Source organism: Lathyrus oleraceus, chromosome 6 (genome assembly GCF_024323335.1).
Source record: "Lathyrus oleraceus cultivar Zhongwan6 chromosome 6, CAAS_Psat_ZW6_1.0, whole genome shotgun sequence".
Classification (NCBI taxonomy): Eukaryota; Viridiplantae; Streptophyta; class Magnoliopsida; order Fabales; family Fabaceae; genus Lathyrus; species Lathyrus oleraceus.
Genome location: NC_066584.1, coordinates 427616765 through 427636820, shown reverse-complemented (window position 1 = coordinate 427636820; position 20056 = coordinate 427616765). Strand labels below are relative to the sequence as shown.

General features: G+C 40.2%; 1 long non-coding RNA gene across 1 annotated transcript; it reads right to left on the bottom strand.

Annotated features, from left to right (window-relative positions):
• Nucleotides 1-17950: 17950 nt before the first annotated feature.
• Nucleotides 17951-19438, bottom strand: LOC127097651 (uncharacterized). Its single transcript, XR_007793127.1, has 2 exons — nt 19005-19438; nt 17951-18354 (listed from the first exon to the last, which is right to left on the bottom strand). It is a non-coding gene; the product is annotated as an uncharacterized LOC127097651 (long non-coding RNA).
• Between the last annotated feature and the right edge of the window lie 618 nt (nt 19439-20056).

Here is a 20056-nt window from a genome sequence, read left to right as displayed (position 1 = left end):
GATAAGGTGAAAACCATAATCCACCAAAATGGATGATTGATATTAAGGATACTATGAGCTTTCCCATGACCTTTAATTGGTGTGATTTGCTTGATCCTTGAGTGTGATTGCTGCATTCATGCATTCATGCATTCATCTGCATTCATGTCATAAAAAAAAAATCAGAAAATTTTCAAGGAACTTAAAGGGTTTATTTGCAAAATTTTCAGACATGGAAAGACCAAAAAGGCATACAAAGAAGTACAACTTTAGACAGCCTGATGTGAAAGAGTTAAGGAATCTGACATCTTATGTATTAAATCCCTTGGGTTTCAAAGCTCGTTATGGGAAGCTTCAGCCTCTGTTGACTACTCAGGTTGACGAAGGGTTGATGAGTACTTTGGCGCAGTTCTATGATCCTCTGTATCACTGCTTCTCTTTTCCGGACTTCCAGTTGTTGCCTACCCTGGAGGAGTATGCTCATCTTGTGGGTATTCCCGTTCTGGATCAGGTGCTGTTCAGTGGCTTAGAGAGTATTCCGACTGCTCGAGAGATCGCAAACTTGTTGCACATAGATGAATCTTTGATTAAAGCTAATATGACTACTAAAGGTGGAATTCAGGGTCTTCCTTCTGATTTCTTCATTGCTCAAGCTACCATTTATGGGAAGGCCATGAGTGAGGATGCCTTTGAGGCTTTATTTGTGCTGCTCATCTATGGTTTGGTATTGTTCCCCAACATCGACAAATTTGTGGATGCGAACGCCATTAGGATCTTTTCTGTTCTTAATCCCGTTCCGACTCTGTTGGGTGACGCCTATGTCTCTTTGCATCTGAGGAATGCAAAGGGTGGAGGAGTTATTGTGTGCTGTTTGCCTCTGCTGTATAAGTGGTTTATTTCTCACTTACCGTAGACGGTTGCTTTCAAGGAGAACAAGGGATGTCTACGGTGGTCTACGAGGCTTATGTCTCTCACTAATGATGATATCTCTTGGTATGATCGCGTGTATGATACAGTTCAGATCATTGATTATTATGGTGAATTCCCTAATGTGCCTCTTCTTGGTACATGTGGTGGGATCAGCTACAATCCTATCTTAGCACGTCGTCAGCTTGGGTTCCCCCTAAAGGATAAACCTCATAACATTCTGTTAGAAGGTGTGTTCTTTCAGGAGGGTAAAGATCCCCAAGGCTTGAAAGCCAGGATGGTCCGCGCTTGGCACAATATTCACAAGAAGGGTAGAAACGAGTTGGGTCCGAAGAACTGCATTGCTTTGGAGCCATATACTTCTTGGGTCAGACAGAGAGCTTCTGAGTATCTTATGCCATATGACTATCCGAGACCTACACCGTTGGATGTGGCTGGGCCTTCAACCCTCCCTAACCAAGATGTAGAGGAGTGGAGAGAAGAAGACCTTTCGCGTGCTTGGATCCGTGAAAGAGAAGAGTTGCTTCATCAGCTTAAGGAGAAGGACGCTCTGATCGAATTTCTCGAGCATCAGGTGATCGACGATCCGAATGATACCTGGACTTCTCTACTTCCTCAGTCTTCCAAATTCTGGAAGAGGAAGTATGATCGACTTGCTAAGGAGAAAGCGGATATGGAAGCAACATATGAGAGAGAGATCAAGAAGCTTTGTGTATCTCGTCTTCCAGCATCTCGACCTTCTAGGGATCCATAGGATGTCTATTTTCCTTTTCCCTTTGTAATATAATCAACAATGCTGTACTTCTTTGTCTCGAATATATTTGATGAGATATTTTTCCATATGCTATTAAATGTCTAAATTTCAAAAATTGCAAATAGAACCCTAAAAGTTCCTTGAAAATAAAACAAAGCATGTGCACAAGCATTGCATGCATCATTTGCATAAGCAGGTGTTGTTCCGGTCTTCTTGTCTGTGGCCTAACTCTGTGCTCTTCATTTATTTTGAAGACAAGCTGACTCACCGGTACTATACCAGAGCCAATTCTGCAAGAGTGATGGAGCAGTTAGAACAAGAGAACAGAGAGCTGAAGGAAGAGGTCGCTAGATTGAGTGCTCTGATTTGGAGCAGTTTCTGTCTGCCCAGAATCAACCTTCTCCACCTCCTGCAACTCCTCCCCAGAGGACGGTTATATCAGAAGTGGTTGCTCCGACCGTGCCAGCTGGCAGTGCTCACTTCATGCCGAATGCCATGCCAGCCGGGTTTCCGTGGGGTATGCCTCCGGGTTTCATGCCAGATATTCCAGCTCCTACTTTTGCTTCTATGCCGACATCTAGCCCGGCCCTTGCTGCTCCTCCTCCTGTCGTGCATACCATTCCCAGGGTAGACGACACCATCTATCATTCTGAGCCGTCTGAGGGCCCAGATGTCAATGAGAAGATGGAAGCAATGAATGATCAATTCCTCGAGCTGCGAAAGGAATTGAAGACCCTCCGAGGGAAAGATCTGTTTGGCAAGTCTGCTGCTGAACTTTGCCTAGTTCCCGGTGTAAAGATTCCGGTCAAGTTCAAAGTTCCTGACTTTGAAAAATATAAGGGCAACACCTGCCCTCTCGCTCACCTGGTTATGTACGCCACGAAAATGTCTACTCAAACCGATAATGATCAGCTTCTGATTCATTATTTTCCGGATAGTTTGTCCGGTGCGGCTCTTCGTTGGTATATGAGCCTTGATAGTGCAAACATCCGATCCTTCAACGATCTTGGCGAAGCCTTCGTCAAGCAATACAAGTATAATGTTGATATGGCTCCTGACCGTGATCAACTCAGGGCCATGTCTCAGAAGGATAAAGAGACATTTAAGGAGTACGCCCAGAGGTGGCGAGAGTTAGCAGCTCAGATTACTCCTCCACTGGAAGAGAAGGAGATGACTAAGATCTTTTTAAAGACTCTTAGTTCATTTTATTATGAGCGGATGGTAGCTAGTGCTCCCTCTGATTTCACCGAGATGGTGAACATGGGGATGCGTCTGGAGGAAGGTGTCCGTGAAGGACGGTTGTCTAAAGATGAGAGCTCTTCTAAACGATATGGGGCGTTCAAGATGAAAGATGGGGAGGCACATGCTGTGTAATCTCATGCTAAACCTAGAAGACCTTCTGTTAAGAGGAAGCCTGTGCGTCACGCCAGCAGTCAGTGTAACACCCGATGTCGGAGAGGCCGAAGAGTGGTTACATGTAACATTCGAGGGTGATGGAGTGGTTGTCGATGCATGATGCATGACAATGAGACACTCCTAGCAGCTTCGAGGGGAAAACCGAATTCACATCGGAATGAGAGGGATCCTGAGGCTATGCAGGTATGGGACTGCATGGTTGAATGAAGGCTTATAAGGATTAATTGGTACTACCTATACCAACAAGATGCATCTTCTTTTCGGTAGCCCAATAGATAAGAACTCCATAGTTAAGCGTGCTTTACTTGGAGTAGTATTGGGATGGGTGACCTTCTGGGAAGTTTCCCAGAAAGTGTGTGATTGAGGACAAAACATGCCGAAAAGACCCGTGTTGATTTGTGGGGTTAGTCGATAATCCTGAAAGCAGTTTGGGGTGTTACAAATGGTATCAGAGCCAAACCTCTCCCAGTACGATGTGGTTCGGGAACGAACCAAGCGGAAGTTGGTGGGCATGTAACACCCGATGTCGGAGAGGCCGAAGAGTGGTTACATGTAACATTCGAGGGTGATGGAGTGGTTGTCGATGCATGATGCATGACAATGAGACACTCCTAGCAGCTTCGAGGGGAAAACCGAATTCACATCGGAATGAGAGGGATCCTGAGGCTATGCAGGTATGGGACTGCATGGTTGAATGAAGGCTTATAAGGATTAATTGGTACTACCTATACCAACAAGATGCATCTTCTTTTCGGTAGCCCAATAGATAAGAACTCCATAGTTAAGCGTGCTTTACTTGGAGTAGTATTGGGATGGGTGACCTTCTGGGAAGTTTCCCAGAAAGTGTGTGATTGAGGACAAAACATGCCGAAAAGACCCGTGTTGATTTGTGGGGTTAGTCGATAATCCTGAAAGCAGTTTGGGGTGTTACAAATGGTATCAGAGCCAAACCTCTCCCAGTACGATGTGGTTCGGGAACGAACCAAGCGGAAGTTGGTGGGCATGTAACACCCGATGTCGGAGAGGCCGAAGAGTGGTTACATGTAACATTTGAGGGTGATGGAGTGGTTGTCGATGCATGATGCATGACAATGAGACACTCCTAGCAGCTTCGAGGGGAAAACCGAATTCACATCGGAATGAGAGGGATCCTGAGGCTATGCAGGTATGGGACTGCATGGTTGAATGAAGGCTTATAAGGATTAATTGGTACTACCTATACCAACAAGATGCATCTTCTTTTCGGTAGCCCAATAGATAAGAACTCCATAGTTAAGCGTGCTTTACTTGGAGTAGTATTGGGATGGGTGACCTTCTGGGAAGTTTCCCGGAAAGTGTGTGATTGAGGACAAAACATGCCGAAAAGACCAGTGTTGGTTTGTGGGGTTAGTCGATAATCCTGAAAGCAGTTTGGGGTGTTACAGTCAGCACCAGGTGGCTCATATAGCACCTGTTTTCAGAGATAATTCTCAGCAATATCAGCAACAGCATCAGCATCAGCAACAACCTCAGTATCAACAGCAACATCGCCCACAGCAACAGGCTTACCAGCCTCGTGGCAACACCAGTAATCAGGCCAATCTGAATTATGATAGGAAAAAGATCAGCTTCGATCCCATTCCTATGTCATATGCTGAATTATATCCTTCCTTGTTGGAGAGGAAACTGGTTACTCCCAGGGAACCTCCGGTTGTGCCTGCTAACCCGCAGTGGTGGTACAAGCCCGATCAGCATTGTGTGTATCATTCCGGTGCTCCGGGACACAACATTGAGAATTGTTATCCATTGAAGACTAAGGTTCAAGACCTTATGCGATGCGGCATTCTGAGCTTTGAGGACTCAGGCCCCAATGTTACGAAGAACCCATTGCCCGAGCATGGGAAATCAGTGAAAATGGTCCAGGGGTGCCCTGGGAAATACAAAGTCAAATATGTGAGTCATATTCGACAGTCATTGGTCGAGTTGCATCGTCTGCTGTGTCAGTACAGTCATATGGAGCATGACCATGACAGATGCCGCATCTGCTCTGTTAATAGACTGGGTTGCCGCCAAGTGCGAAGAGAGCTTCAAGAGCTGTTGGATGAAGGTACCATAGAGATTCTTCAGAATCGAAATGTTGACGAAGATGAACCAGAAGTGAATGTTATTTCTCCTGTGTTCAAATTGCCCGAGCCTGTTGTCATCCGTTACGATGGTAGCAAGCAGAAGGTCTCTCCTTCATTGGTGATCAAACCTGCAGGCCCTATGCCTTATTCTTCGGATAAAGCTATTCCTTTCAGATATAATCTTGTTGCTGTGGAAGATGGGAAGGAAGTGCCTTTGCCTTCGACTTCGGTTGTTAATATTGCTGACGTGAGCGGGTTGACCCGTAGTGGTCGCGTGTTTTCTGCACCCCCGAAGCCTCATGTTGCTTCTGATTCTGTTGAGCGTCCGGTTGGGACTGCTGTGAATGTTCAGAATCCGGCACCTGTTGCCAAACCCTCCTCTGTACAAAAGACTCTTGTTTCTTCTGTTAGCCCGAGTGGCACTGTGAATGAAGAATGTGATGAGATGCTGAGGCTCATCAAGAAGAGTGAGTACAACGTTGTAGACCAGCTTCTACAAACGCCGTCCAAGATTTCCGTGCTATCTTTACTTCTGAATTCAGAACCCCATAGGGAGGCTCTGCAGAAAGTTTTGGACCTAGCTTATGTTGATCATGATGTCACTATAGAACAGTTTGACAGTATAGTTACAAACATTACTGCTTGCAACACTTTGAGTTTCTGTGACGCTGATCTCCCTGAGGAGGGAAGAGACCACAACATGGCTTTACATATTTCCATGAACTGCAAGACTGATGCCATGTCCAACGTGCTGGTGGACACTGGATCATCTCTAAACGTATTGCCAAAGACCACTCTTTCGAGATTGTCATATCAGGGGCCTCCTATGAGGCAGAGTGGTGTTGTTGTGAAGGCTTTTGATGGGTCGCGTAAGACCGTGATTGGAGAAGTTGATCTCCCAATCAAGATTGGACCAAGTGATTTCCAAGTTACCTTCCAGGTTATGGATATCCACCCATCTTATAGCTGTCTCCTTGGTAGACCATGGATTCACGAGGCTGGCGCCGTGACATCCACCCTACACCAGAAGCTGAAATTCGTCAAGAATAAGAAACTGGTCGTGGTAGGGGGAGAAATTCACGAGGCTGTCTTCTTTCTCATATATTGATGCTGAGGATGAAGTTGGAACTCCTTTCCAAGCTTTATCTATTGCTGAGCCAATTGAGAAGAAGTCTCCTTCATTTGCTTCCTATCGTGATGCGAAACTGGCCATTGAATGTGGTGCAGTTGCTGGTTTAGGGAAGATGATCGAGCTTGAAGATAATAAATCTCGGGCTGGCATTGGCTATTCTTCTGGGGCATTCAATGAGCAAGGGATGTTCAAGAGTGGAGGTTTCATCCATGCTGATCAAGCTGAAGAAGCTGTTGCTATTCTGGAAGAGGATGCAGAGGATTTGAGCAACTTCATCATACCTGGCGGGATCTGCCACAATTGGGTCGCTGTAGATGTTCCTACAGTCATTCATAGATCAGAGTAATGGTTCACTTTGTTCAAAACCCTTCTCCCATGCCAAAAGGAGAAGTGATGACATTGTTGGCAGCATTTATACAATGATATTTCATTCAATTAATGCATTGTTAAACATTTGTGTTAACTTTTTGCTTTTTTGCATGAAATTGGTGATCACAAAAAACCCTAAATAGCATAAAATCAAACTTTTCATCTGCATAATGATTGCCTTGTTTGATTTCAAAAAGCTTTTCATATCCAAAATCATTATGCAGGGATTTCTAAACCCATTGAACATAATGATCCAACGCCATCTCCCAATCTTGAATTCCCTGTATTTGAGGCAGAGGAAGATGATGTTGAAGGGGATTCCTGATGAGATTACCCGACTTCTTGAGCACGAAAAGAAGCTCATTCAGCTGTATCATGAGAATCAGCAAAACAGTCAAACTGGGGCATTACAAATGTAATCATAAAAAAAAAAAAAGGGTGAAAAATAAGAAGAATCAAAAATCAAAAAAAAAATTTCAAAGGAAAAAAAGAAAAAAGAAAAAAGTATACCCTCAAATCCCTAGTTGACTGATGCTGAATGGATTCAGAGTCGTTATGACCAACTGAATTTGATTGAAGAGAAGCGATTGATTGCCATGTGCCATGGTCAGTTATATCAGCAGAGAATGAAGAAAGCATTCGATAAGAAGGTCAAGCCTCGTGTGTTCCGAGAAGGTGACCTCGTGCTCAAGAAAGTCTTGTCTTTCGCGCCCGATTCCAGGGGCAAGTGGACTCTAAACTACGAGGGTCCATATGTTGTTAAGAGAGCCTTTTCAGGCGGTGCTTTGGTGCTTACAACAATGGATGGGGAGGATTTCACTCGTCCTGTGAATTCAGATGCAGTCAAGAAATACTTTGCCAAAAAGAAAAAAGAGTATATAGAAACAGAATAGCTCGCTAAGTTGAAAACCCGAAAGGGCGGCTTAGGCAAAAATGAGCGTCTCGGTGGAGAACCCGAAAGGGCGATCCAGGCAAAAGTTAGAGACTTGAAAAAAAAGTATATTTGTATCCCGCTAGATTGAGTACCTCACTCTGGGGCAATCTAGGCAAAAATTAGGGATTTGGCAAATAACTGCATCCTGACAAGACTTTCTGTTCCACAGCCGTCTTTCCGTCAGAGATTCTCGATTCGTCGTCAACTGAAGCTTCGAATACATCGAGATTCAAACTGGTAGAGAAAGGATCATTATGTTCAATGTAGCCCTCTTCCAATATATATCACTGATTTCAAATTTGTATAGATCTATGGAGTCTTGCCATTTGCAGGCTACCATTCCATCAAATCAATTTGAGCTTTTATCCAATTATTTGCACTCTTATTTGTTTCAATTCAACAAATGTTTTGCATGATTTAATTGATAAAATTTCATTGTTTAAACAAATAAATTTTTTCCAAATCTGTTTTAAACAAAGTGAACATTCACAATGATAAAAGGATACTTAAAGAATCTCTCAGTGCTCTCCCAAGGGTGGCATGATTTCCAACAGGTAAGACATTTGTTCATATTCCTGGCATGGTTGTATCCTCTTTATCCTGATTTGTTGTTGGGGTTGTTCCCTAAGCAGAGCTTTTGTTGGGGTTGTTCCCTAAGCAGAGTATTTGTTCAGACTTCACAGTCCTCTCCAACGGTATTTTTCTCTTCAGCATGGGTGCTTTCTTTTGGAAGATTCAGTGGTTGGTGGGTTGACATCCCGGTACTTTACCACTTTCCTCAGCGCAGTCGCCTGCAGAATTGTTGATATGATATACTGAATTTATGCTATATCTCCCCATCAGAGCGCTTGTTGAGGTTTTCACCTCTTATCCCTTCAGCAGAGCAGTGTTTATTTTCCTCCTCCGCAGTTGTTGGTTTCCTCTTGGAAGGTTCAACATTTGGTGGTTGATCCCCAACTCTCCTCTCTATCCCCCAGTGGATTCCCCAGTTGAACTACCAGTAGATTTGTGGTATGGTGGATTATATCTGTGTGATTTCCCCAGAGTCCCCGCCAGAGTTGGTATCCCCAACAGAGTCAGGATCCCCGCCAGAGTTGTTTTCCCCAGTAGGGTTGGTTGGTGATCTATCATCCATGGATTTGGTTGATTCCCTGATGCTTTTGATCCCTAGTAGAGTGGCTTGTTGCAGAATCTACTTGTGTGATCTTTTGTCCCTTAGTGGGTGTATTCCCCGATGGAGTGGCCGACAGTATTCCCAGTAGAGTTGCTTGTGCAGTTAGATTCTACATGGATGATCTGTTCTCCCTTTGTGGGTTGTTCCCTAGCGGAGTTATTTGGAGTTGCTTGCGTGACAGTTCTTGCCTATGCAGTGAACTTTTGTTTCCCAGTTGATACTGAGGATCCCTCTGCAGACATTTTGGGATTTCTCCCATTCCCCAACAAATTTGTCTTTGTGGCTGTTTCTGCCTGTTGAGACTTTCTGTACCCTAGTAGGGCCGGTTGGTGATCCATCACTCAGAGATTTTGTGATTTTGTGATATCTCTGATTTTTTGCCTCCCCGCAGATCTTTGCTTTTCAGCATGTAGATCTCCAGCAGATTGGCTTTCCATTGGATTTCTTTGGTTTCCTTTGGAAGTGTAGTACCGGGCGTTTGATTCCTGGACCCTGTTTGTGTTAGACATGTTTGTTTTGTCAGCATTCATCAAACATAAATTACACATATTCATGCATATTCATAGACATTCAGATATTCATGTTGCATTTTCTTGCCATATATCTTTTGTTTGATGTCTCCTGCTATGGGTGATATAGATCTCTCCAATAGATCTCCCCAAGCAGACGTCGGGTGTTTTAATCTCTCAATATAGAGTCAACCCCATAAGCAGAAAGTGTTTGTCTTTCCTTCTGCGGTTCCCCACTGAGATATAGCCTCGTGGATGACGGTTTCTTCCGTTTCCTCCCAACACATATATTGGGATGGATCTTCCTATTGAGTTATATCCTCGTAGGACGAGTCTTGATTCAATTCGTCTGTTCGGATTGATCCTGAATTGGCATTTGTCAACTGTTTCTTGTGCTTCCCTGTGGAATAAACGAATGAATTGCCCAGTAACCGGCAATAGTTCATCTTATCCCCGGCGGAATCTTTTGGGCCTCTACCCTTATACCGGTAGTTGTAAGTCCTATGTTCCTTTGTCCTCTTGGCGGAATTTGTGGTTATATACCTTTTATTCCTCAGCCAGAGTCGATTGGTTGTCTACCCAGTATTCGGTAGTCGTAAATCCTATTTTCCTGCTCTCCAGCAGTTTGTGGTTTATTATAAACCCTATTTTTGTTCCCGTGCGGATTTGTGATTTCCTTCATTCCCACGCGGACGTGTTGGTTTTCTACCCAGTATTCGGTAGATGTAAACCCTACTTTTTATCCTCATCAGAGTTTGGCTACTACCCCGTATTCGGTAGTTATAAGTCCTATCTCTTTTCCCCTAGCAGATGTAACCTTTGTGGTTCGTTCTGGTTGATGGTGGATTTTGTGTTGTTGTGGTTTTATCCCCAACAGAGTCAGCGTCTCCCTGTGGAATAAGTTGAATAATTGCTCAGTATTTGGCATTCATTCACCCTATCCCCAGTTGAGTCTTTGGTTTTCTACCCGGTATTCGGTAGTCGTAAACCCTAATTTCTCCTCTTTGCAGAGTTAACCTTGTTGATTCATCCTAACCGATGATGGTTACTCTTTGTGGTTATCTTCATTCAATACTCGATGTTGATATTCCTTCCTTGCTCCTGGATAATTGCCGTTTGCTAGCAATTTTATCCCCAGCAAGTCCTTGTGGATAATTGTTGTTTATGCAATTCATCCCCAGCGGGTCTTCTTTCATTTACCCTTTTGTTGGTAATGATTGTTGCTCCCTTTGATTGGTCATCATTATATACCTAGTTTTGGTATCCCGATGCCTTTCTTTTCGGTTGATTTATCCTTCATTAATCCAGTAACCGGTTGTGGATAATCTTCCATGCGAGTATACTATCCACGTTCTGACGGTAATGGATAATATATCTCATGCACTCTTCAGTCGAAGCCTGTTGTGTTTCCCCAGTCGAGTAAGATTCGTTTTTCCTTTGTGGAATCGAATATTCGTTTGTTCCCTGGATGATTGTCGGATGCTTGCAATTTATCCCCTGTGAGTTGTCTTTCGTTTACCCTGTTGTTGTTGGTAACGATTGTCTCTCTTTTTGGTTGATCACCTATTATATACCCTGTAACTGGTATCTCTGGTGTCTCTTCCTTTTCGAGTATATTATTCACGTTCTGACGGTAATGAATAATATATCTCTTTCACTCTTTGGTTGGAATCCTTTGTTGATCTTCCCCAGTAGAGTAAGATTCGTATTCTTTGTAGAATCGAATATCCATCCTTTTGGATGATGAGTCTTTTGGCATATATACCAATTCACGTTTTCGGTTGGCCACCTATTATATACCCTAACCGGTATCCCTGGTGTTTCCTTCCATGTGAGTATATTATCTACGTTCTGACGGTAATAGATAATATATCTCATGCGAGTATTCTATCAACGTTCTGACGGTAATAGATATTATATCTCATGCGCTCTTTGGGTTTGTTCCCCAGCTGAGTAAGATTCGTTTTCCCGTTGTGGATTTGAATGTCCATCCTGTACGTCGATTTGATTTTTCAAGCCCTCCTTTTCGGATGATGAGTGTTTTGGCATATATACCAATTCACGCTTGGGTCGGTCACCTATTATATACCCAGTAACCGGTATCCCTGGTGTTCCTTCCTTTCTGCTCCCTATTTTTTTATTTTTTCTCCATCTTCCAAAATTCATATTAAATTGAATAATCATCCAAAAAATATGTGGTTTTTTGCATCATGATCCATATCCTGTCTAGTATTTTATGATTATTTTTTCATAAATTGTGCTTGGCTGGTTTACTTTTTGTGCTAGGGTTTGCGAACATGTATGCCTTTTGTACCTTGCCTTGCCATATCATTTGTGAAATGCTGGTTGTTTATCCAATGCTTCTGAAATTTTACATGATGAAACTAGACTCTTTGCTTGACATTATGGTGTTGATTTGATATTTTTACCATTTGTCATTTCTGTTTTATGATCATGTGAATGTAGGTGTGACAATTTGTGTCACACCTTTGCTTGTTCAACTTATATGATGTGTTTTCCTTGCCTAATGATCTCCAATTGTCTTGATTTTTTGTATGATGCATATTATGGATGTTGTGAATGAACATGAATTTCCTTGGAATTATTTGATTGATTTCTGATTTAATTGAGATTTTTCATTCTGGTTGATCACATTTGAGCTTTAAAATAGTCTTGAACTTCAATTGATCATGAAATGCTTTTGGTAATTGATATTGATGTGAGACCTTTTGGATTGTTTCAAGATGTGTTTGAAGTTGATTCATGTTAATTTTCAGCTTCTGTTTTGAATTTTTTATCCATCTTTGACCCTAGGCTTTGACCTAGTGGTTTGCTTCTCATATTTGAGCTTTAATTTCAGGTTGAACATCCAAGTTCCATAGTTGTTGATGCTCCCTCACTTGAGCATTGATGTTTGCCTTTGATTACTAATCTTTGTGTGTTTTGTAGGTTGATGTTGACTCATTTGAGTTTGACTTTGGCTTATGCATTGTGTACGTTGAGATTGCTTAATTGCTTATTGACTGTTGTTTAATTGTCTGAGTTGGGTACTGATTTGTTTGATATTTCCACAGGTACATAAGTTGCTTAAGTTCACTTTGAACTTGCTTTTGCTTGGTTGCTTAACCACTTAGGTATAACCTCTAATCTTCATGTAGTCTGGAAGACCTGTCCTGTTATGTGGGCAGGCACCTGTCTGAAGTCCTCCTTAAGAGGCAATGCTTGTGTTTGTTTATCTTTGTGCCAAGCAGGAAAAGTCCTCTTATGAGGCAATTGGTAGATAAAAGAGATGTGTAATCCATCTCCTACTATTCAGTGTGTCATCCACTTTGCTCACACAATGTGTTGATGCATTGTGGATAATAACCCAAGATCTTATAGAGTCAAATCACTTGTGGAGAAGAGTTGCTACTTTCTGAACTCCCACACCTTCCATTGTTTAAAGCTCTCCCATACCAGGGATAAGAGCTATGAGGCACACCCCTCATCTCCATTTCATCTGCTTCACCTTAACTCTCAATGTTAAGGTTAAGAGCTCATATTACCCCATTCCAATTGACTGTAAAGTCTAACCTTGCTTGAGCCTAATTGATTGTATATAGTGTGTGCTAATTGACTTGTGTGTTTGCTTATTTGATTCATCTATGCATATTTGCTTGAGTGTGCCTTTGTGAATTTATCATCATCATGTGTATATCATTTCATAAACTTTGCTTTATAGCATTTTGCTTTGTCCATGGAGGAGACAAGCATAAGTCCACTACTTGGCAGTTGTTCCTATGATATGGTGGGAGACTAGTATAAGTCCATTGATTGGCATCTGGTATCATTGTTTCTTTTGTTTTAGGAGATTAGTATAAGTCCAGTAATTGGCATCTGATATCCATGTTTTGTTTTAGGAGATTGGTATAAGTCCAGTAATTGGCATCTGATATCCATGTTTTGTTTTAGGAGATTGGTGTAAATCCATTGATTGGTATCCGGTATCCGCTTTTGTTTTGTGAGATTGGTGTAAGTCCATTGGTTGGCATCCGGTATCCATTTGCTTTGTTGTTTATCTGTTATTGCTCATTATTCATTCCAAAGGAATCACTTGGATCATCTTCCATATGATCTCAAGAGGTGAACATCTAAGAAGTTTTACACTCCCTCACCCTCCATCCTTTTGTTTCTTTAAACATCTTTGCATGCTAACCCAAACCTGAAAACTACTGTGCAAACATTTTCATTCTTTTCAAATTAGAAACCTAGGCCTTAAGCCTTTGATTTTCAAACTTCATTTTCATAATACTTCTTTTGAATTGAATTCTAATCATACTTTGACCATCTTTTGTGAATAAACTCTAATTGGTTAATCCAACTCATTCAATTGTTTTGTGGCTTTGTCCATTCTTGATAAGTTTTCATACATTAGCCATAGGTTTGATTTATCCTAGTTGGTTGATGTTAATCTCACCTTTTGTCCTTAGTGATTGAATTGTAAGACTTCCTTGCTTATTATAGGGTTAACCCCTCACTAGCAAGTTGAAGCTTTTCTCACATGGTGGACTTGTTGTTTGTATAAGGTTGAGTTTTCTCCCGTGGATAACGAAAGACCTTAGGGCTTTTATTTTAAAATGAATCCACTCATATTTTGGAAATCTTTTAGCCGAACTACGGCGTTTTGATCCTTACCTTCCATTGAAAGGTACGTAGGCAACGTGTTCATCCGTTCAAACACAAAAACAATAAAAAATTGTATATTCTTTTCTCATCCCTTCATCCATGTTTGCACAATAAATATTTCATAAACAAATAACATTTCGTACAACAAGTGTGAAAAGGGCTCCCTAGGAGTACCTAGGACGTTTTGGGTGCCTAACACCTTCCCATTGTGTAATTTACCCCTTACCCAGATCTCTGATCTTTTCATTAGTTTTCTATGTGTAAAACTTCTTAGGCTTTTGTTCGCTTTTTAGCCATTCCTTTGGATAAATAAAAGTGCGGTGGCGACTCGATTCTTTGTATACTTTGCTTTTGGTTTAATCAATAAATCATAAAGTAACGAGTACACCTCTACAAAACAGAGTCGCCACCAAACTTTATTTATTCCAATGAAAGAATAGGAAAATATTGATAAAACCTTTAAAAATAGAATAATGGTCATCACAACCATATTCGGGTTCGGAAGTCGATTACGCCTGGGAAAAATATTAGCACCCCTCACGTCCGTTGTAATCAACGGGAACCTTTTCGTCTAATTTGTGGTTTGAGTATTAGCTAAATGTTATTTGTTTTCTTTGAATGAATAAAGGATTAAAAATAGAAAAAAATGGAAACCTAAAAAGGGGGAAAATGGGAGCTTTTTTATTAGTGTGCTCGCCAAGATCTAACAATGTCGTGCATACGTATCCTTATAGTGATATAAGGAAATAAGAGCATTCGTAGTTCGGGAAACTATGCTTTGTTGGTGTTTTTAATGAATAACTATTTAGATCATGTTATAAAGTCTAAACATTGGCTTGTATACTCTCGACGGAGGCTTAAGCACTAGTTTGTTATACGCATTAGAAGGATTAAACAATGTTCTTTCTGAAAAGGTTTTCGATCGCACGGGTGTGAGAATTTGAGTTAATATATTGGAAGTTTTATTTGAATGATGATTACTCGGATGGTCGAGTAAGGCAACTCGTATCCAAATAATCGAGGATAGGAATCGAAGGCTCCATACCATCTCCCTTTTCATCCTTAGTTGCGAAAGGATTTGATATAGTGAAGGTATTTTAAATGGATGACGAATTCTCAAATGGCCGAGTAAGACAAATCGTATCCAAGTATTCAAGGAGAGGAATCAAAGGCTCGATATCAGCCCCTTTTTCATCTAATTTGTTATGAAAGTGGGTTTGCGTATGGTTGATATTTTTTAGATAAACGACAATTACTTGAATGATTGAGTAAGGCAACTCATATCCAATTATTAGATGAGAGGAATCAAAGGCTCTAGACCATCTCCTGTTTCATTGAGTTTATTATGAAAATGATTTGATTTAATAGTTTTAGAAGTTTTTAAGAGAAATGGTAATTGTTTGACTAATCGAGTAATGGAACTCGTACCCAAACAGATGAGGAGATCAGTCGAATGCTCAAAAACATCCCCCTTTTCATTTCTAAATAACGTTCAAGTATAATTAGAGTGTTTTAGTTTTGATTTAATAAAATACTTAATGTTGAATCGAGGTTTTGAATTTACGCTTGTGGATGACTTAAGGGTATATTTGGTGAGTCAATCGTCTAATTAATTAATTAAAATCCAATAGGTCTCATTGTAAGAAAGCCCAAGAGTAAGCTATGTGAGGTTGATGGAAATGCTAAAAGCAATCGACTTACAAAGGTGTTTAAAAATGGGCTCGATATTGAATCAAGAATTTTTTTACTGTTAAATGGTTTAACGTGATTATAATGCTCAGAGTGATTAACAATTGGACATCATCATAAAAATAAAACACACCATATGGTTTATATGAAATGAGAAATCACACAAGTGAATAGATAAATCAAACACAAGATAATAAATCCAACAAATCCCACAAAAATAAATGAATAATTAACCAAATTATACTTGATAAAAAAATGATGATAAAAATAATAACAATATTAATTAATAATATCAAATTATCTAACCAAAATTATATAAGCATTGATTTTTTACAAGAAAGAAAAAAAGAAATTAAAAAGATAAAATAAAATAACAATGAAAAGCAAAATTGTGCCCTTTTTAGAAAAAAACAAAGCCCAAAGGGTGCATCAAGCAATAACAGGGGGTGCAAGGAGCCAAAAATGAGCTTCATGCCTAACTGGAGGCCCACACCCAAAAGAGAGTCCCCTACTCTCTCAGTTAACTTGATTGACTTAACTAAAAACAAATTTGACCGTCAGATCCATAGATCTAACTTGATCAAACGATATGAAGGGGGGAAACAAAAAGGATACACCATCATATAGTGGGGGATCCACATGGGATCCCCTAGTTGACTCCTCAGTCAACCACGTGTGGCCAAGCCAGGGAAGGCCACTTGGCCTGAATGCATGGAGAGAGACCAAGGTATTTAAACATGGCTCAAGGAGAATGAGTTCATTTGCTGAACTCATTTCTCTTTCTTCACTTCAGAGCATCATACGCTCTACAAGGCTAAATGTCTTCTCTGATCAACCCTCACCGAAGAAGATGGTGGTTACCGGCCACAGGCGGCGACGCCACCTGCTTCTCCAGCAGACTACCACCTTAAAACCCAAAACTCCAAACATCAACCCCTCCTCTTTTTGGCCAAGGATTTCGAATTCGGCCTCACCTTCACCTAAATCTCCTCCAAACGACCAGATCAAACCTTAACAAAGTTCACAACAAGAAACCATGAAAAGAAACACCCCTCAAGACAAAACCTACCTCAAAAACACTAAACGAAACCAGATTTCAAAAAAAAAAGATCAACAAAGAAGAAACCCTGATTTTCAAATTAGGGTCCAATCAGCATAAATTTAAGTAAATCAACATGAGGGTTTCATTCAAAATCACATGGCGAAGGAGCTGGTATAAATGATTTTGTGGGATTCATTTGTGCGTGTGAGAGAATTACATGAAATTTGATGTTGAGTTGTAATTGAAATGTTGTTGTCCTATAATTACCTATTATGTATGTATGTATGTATCACAGTTACTGCTAATTTTATTATGCAACGGTCATGGTAACAATATTCCCTTACTGCAATATGTATGGCGTGTGTAATCGAATGTTGAGAGGGTCCCATTTGGTAGCTTTTCAGGTTGGGTGATGTTGTGGTACATTGTTTATGTTTGATGGCTTGTGCTTCTCAATTTTTCTTCTAATTTATGTGGTCCTATCTATGGTTCAGCCTTTAGTTATTTCTGCATCTTGAAATGTATTTATTCAGAATTAGGGAATGGTTATGAATTGGTTGAATCACTTCTTATTGATTTGTTGAAATTGAATGTGTGCTCATGAACCATTTGTTGCTGCATTATTAATATCAATTTTGGGTGTTCTTTTTGTAGGCACGAATTGAAGAACAAGGAGTTGTGCCATTTGCTCAATGAGGGACGCAAGAACAAGATCCAATCTATGGATACTTGAGCAACCATAGCATAGGCCCTCTATTTTACTAATTGACTTATTTTAGGCCTTCCATTCGTAACATTTAGGATTTTTGATCTGTAAATAACCATGTTAAGCGTTTTAACAACCTTTGTAATTTTCGCAAGATTCAACATTGGCCTTATGTAACGTTGGCGCGTAAAAGAATACTCTTGTATTTTTTGAAAGCAAATATAGCTTGTTTGTTTTTTCTTAGTAATAACAATAAGATTCTTGCTTCACTTAGTCTTGTTTTTCTAATACTCCAAGCGCCTTGTAATTTCAACAATGCATTTGAAAAACTTCCGCATACGACTTTTAATAAGCTTGATTTAAAGAGTATCCAAATCCATACCTCCCCACCTCAAGGTCCATTTCCCATATGGTTAAAAATGTAAGATCCAAGCTCTCTTTCTTAAAGATCAAAATTAAACATGGATTAACCTTATGGCTAAGAATGTAACCCCTTCTTGACTAAAATTAAAATAAACAAAAACTTGTAATCGAAGTTATTGTAGGACATGACATAACATGCATTTAATCCTATTTATAATGCAATAGCTCATGCTTTGGAACATGGTTTATCAATGCAATACAAATGAGAACTTCAAATAATATTAAGATACAACTAAATGCAAACAAGAATGAGGACATGTTATGTACAACTTTAAGACTCAAAGTCTAACCTTTAAATGGCCATGGCCAAATGCCAAATGGTCATCCTAGATGACTTAGCTTATCATTAGAAAGGTGCAAGACCCAATAGTAATACTTAGAGTAAGTGGTATACAATGCAACACATCAAAAAAGAAAATAAAAGGCAAGACAAAGTTAGGGTACACCACATGTCAATGCTAACAAACATAAGACCTGATGCACCATGACCAAGTAATTGACTTGCACAACTCAACCATCGATCTTACAAGCTAGAAAAACAGCAGGCATGTTCAAAACCAATGCACATCAACATTAATCAATCAATAACAACATCAAAAAACCAATGCAACATAACGTAATTGAATTCATGCCTAACTATTCACATGCCATAACTAACACTTCATGCCAGATGGATCTGGACTGGGATTAGTAAAGTCAGTAACAGAATCATAACTGACTCAACTTTGATTCTACCATTTCCTAACTTCCATAATATAATTGCACAAATCCCAATCTTAACAACTTATAAATTCATCCATCAACCATTTTCATAAGGATCGAATCATTCACTCTCAATTCATTCACTCACATTTAATCAACTTTCATCACAAACTCTCTATCATTCATCAATCATTAAGCCACGATTTTCCAATCATCTTCATCTCACAAATACTCTAGAACTTCACATCAAAAGATCTCACAAAAAAACCCCCATAACTTTATCACACTTCACCACACTCTCTCACCTAAACATAATTAACACAATTCATCATCCACTCTCAATCATTCATCATCATCATCACTCAACTTCACTCAACCTCAGATTCGGCTCAACACTCACTCAAAGGGAAAAAGAGAAGAACAAAGAGAAGGAAGAGAAATTAGAAGCTAGAGCAAGAGAGAGGGATTCAGGACTTACCTAAGAGCTCACCGGCGTTGATAATTTCATCACCTCCGGCAAGGTAAATCTCGAAGCTTCTCCTTTTCACTAATTCCTTATTATGAGGATGTAGAGGGAGAGTAGGATAACCAGAGCCCCAATCCCATGGGCTCTAATTCCTTGAAAGTGAGGTTTAATTTAAGAATTTGATATTAGGGTTCTTGTAGAATCTAGTATGGTTTTGACATAGGCTTAGAGTTTTGAGAATTTGATTGAAGATTTAGGAAGTGGGTGAGAAGACAAATCCAATGAGGGGCTCAATTTTTGTTTCTAGTGGCCACCGCCGTCGGAGGAGATTTCCGGCACGGTGGTCCACGGCGGTTTCAATTTGAATGTGACCTGAGACGAGAATTTTGAATTGGTGCATTTTCCACGTTTTAGTTTAAATTCCATGTGATTCAATATCCGCATGTGAATTATGACTTGCTGAATCTAATTCTCCATGTGTTCAATTCAATAGCATTGCTTTTGATGGGCCATGAGTTAATGGGCTTAGCATTGTTTTACTGCATATCACCCTAAAATGCTTATGCACCCCTTTGGCCATAGTTGAACATCAACGGGCCTTTAGCCCTCAAGGCCCACTATAGCGGTAAAAGTTTTGAGATTAAGCTATTGATTAACTTGACTTGCAAAGCAAGAGCCGCCAACACGCTTTTATTGTTTCCGAAGGAAAAAGGAAAAAGTATAAACAAAACCCAAAGAAGTTTTAAAACAAAACTAGTAAAAGGAGAACAATGATCTGGGGGTTAGTTATGCAAAGGGATGGTATTAGCACCCTAAACATCCATGGTACTCCATGGGAACCTCTTTGGAAATATGCACATTTTAGTTTGAAAAGGGTGTTGTTTGTAAAAGATTTAAGAGATGAGGAAATAAATGTTTTTTTATTATGATTTGGTGTTTGCCAAGACTTTTAAAGTCTCATCCCTATGTACCAACAAAGTGAAATGGAGGATCAAAACCTCTTAGTTCGTGGTAAAAATAACAAAGGAAGTTTGTTTTGATTCATTTTTAGGGAAAAAATATTT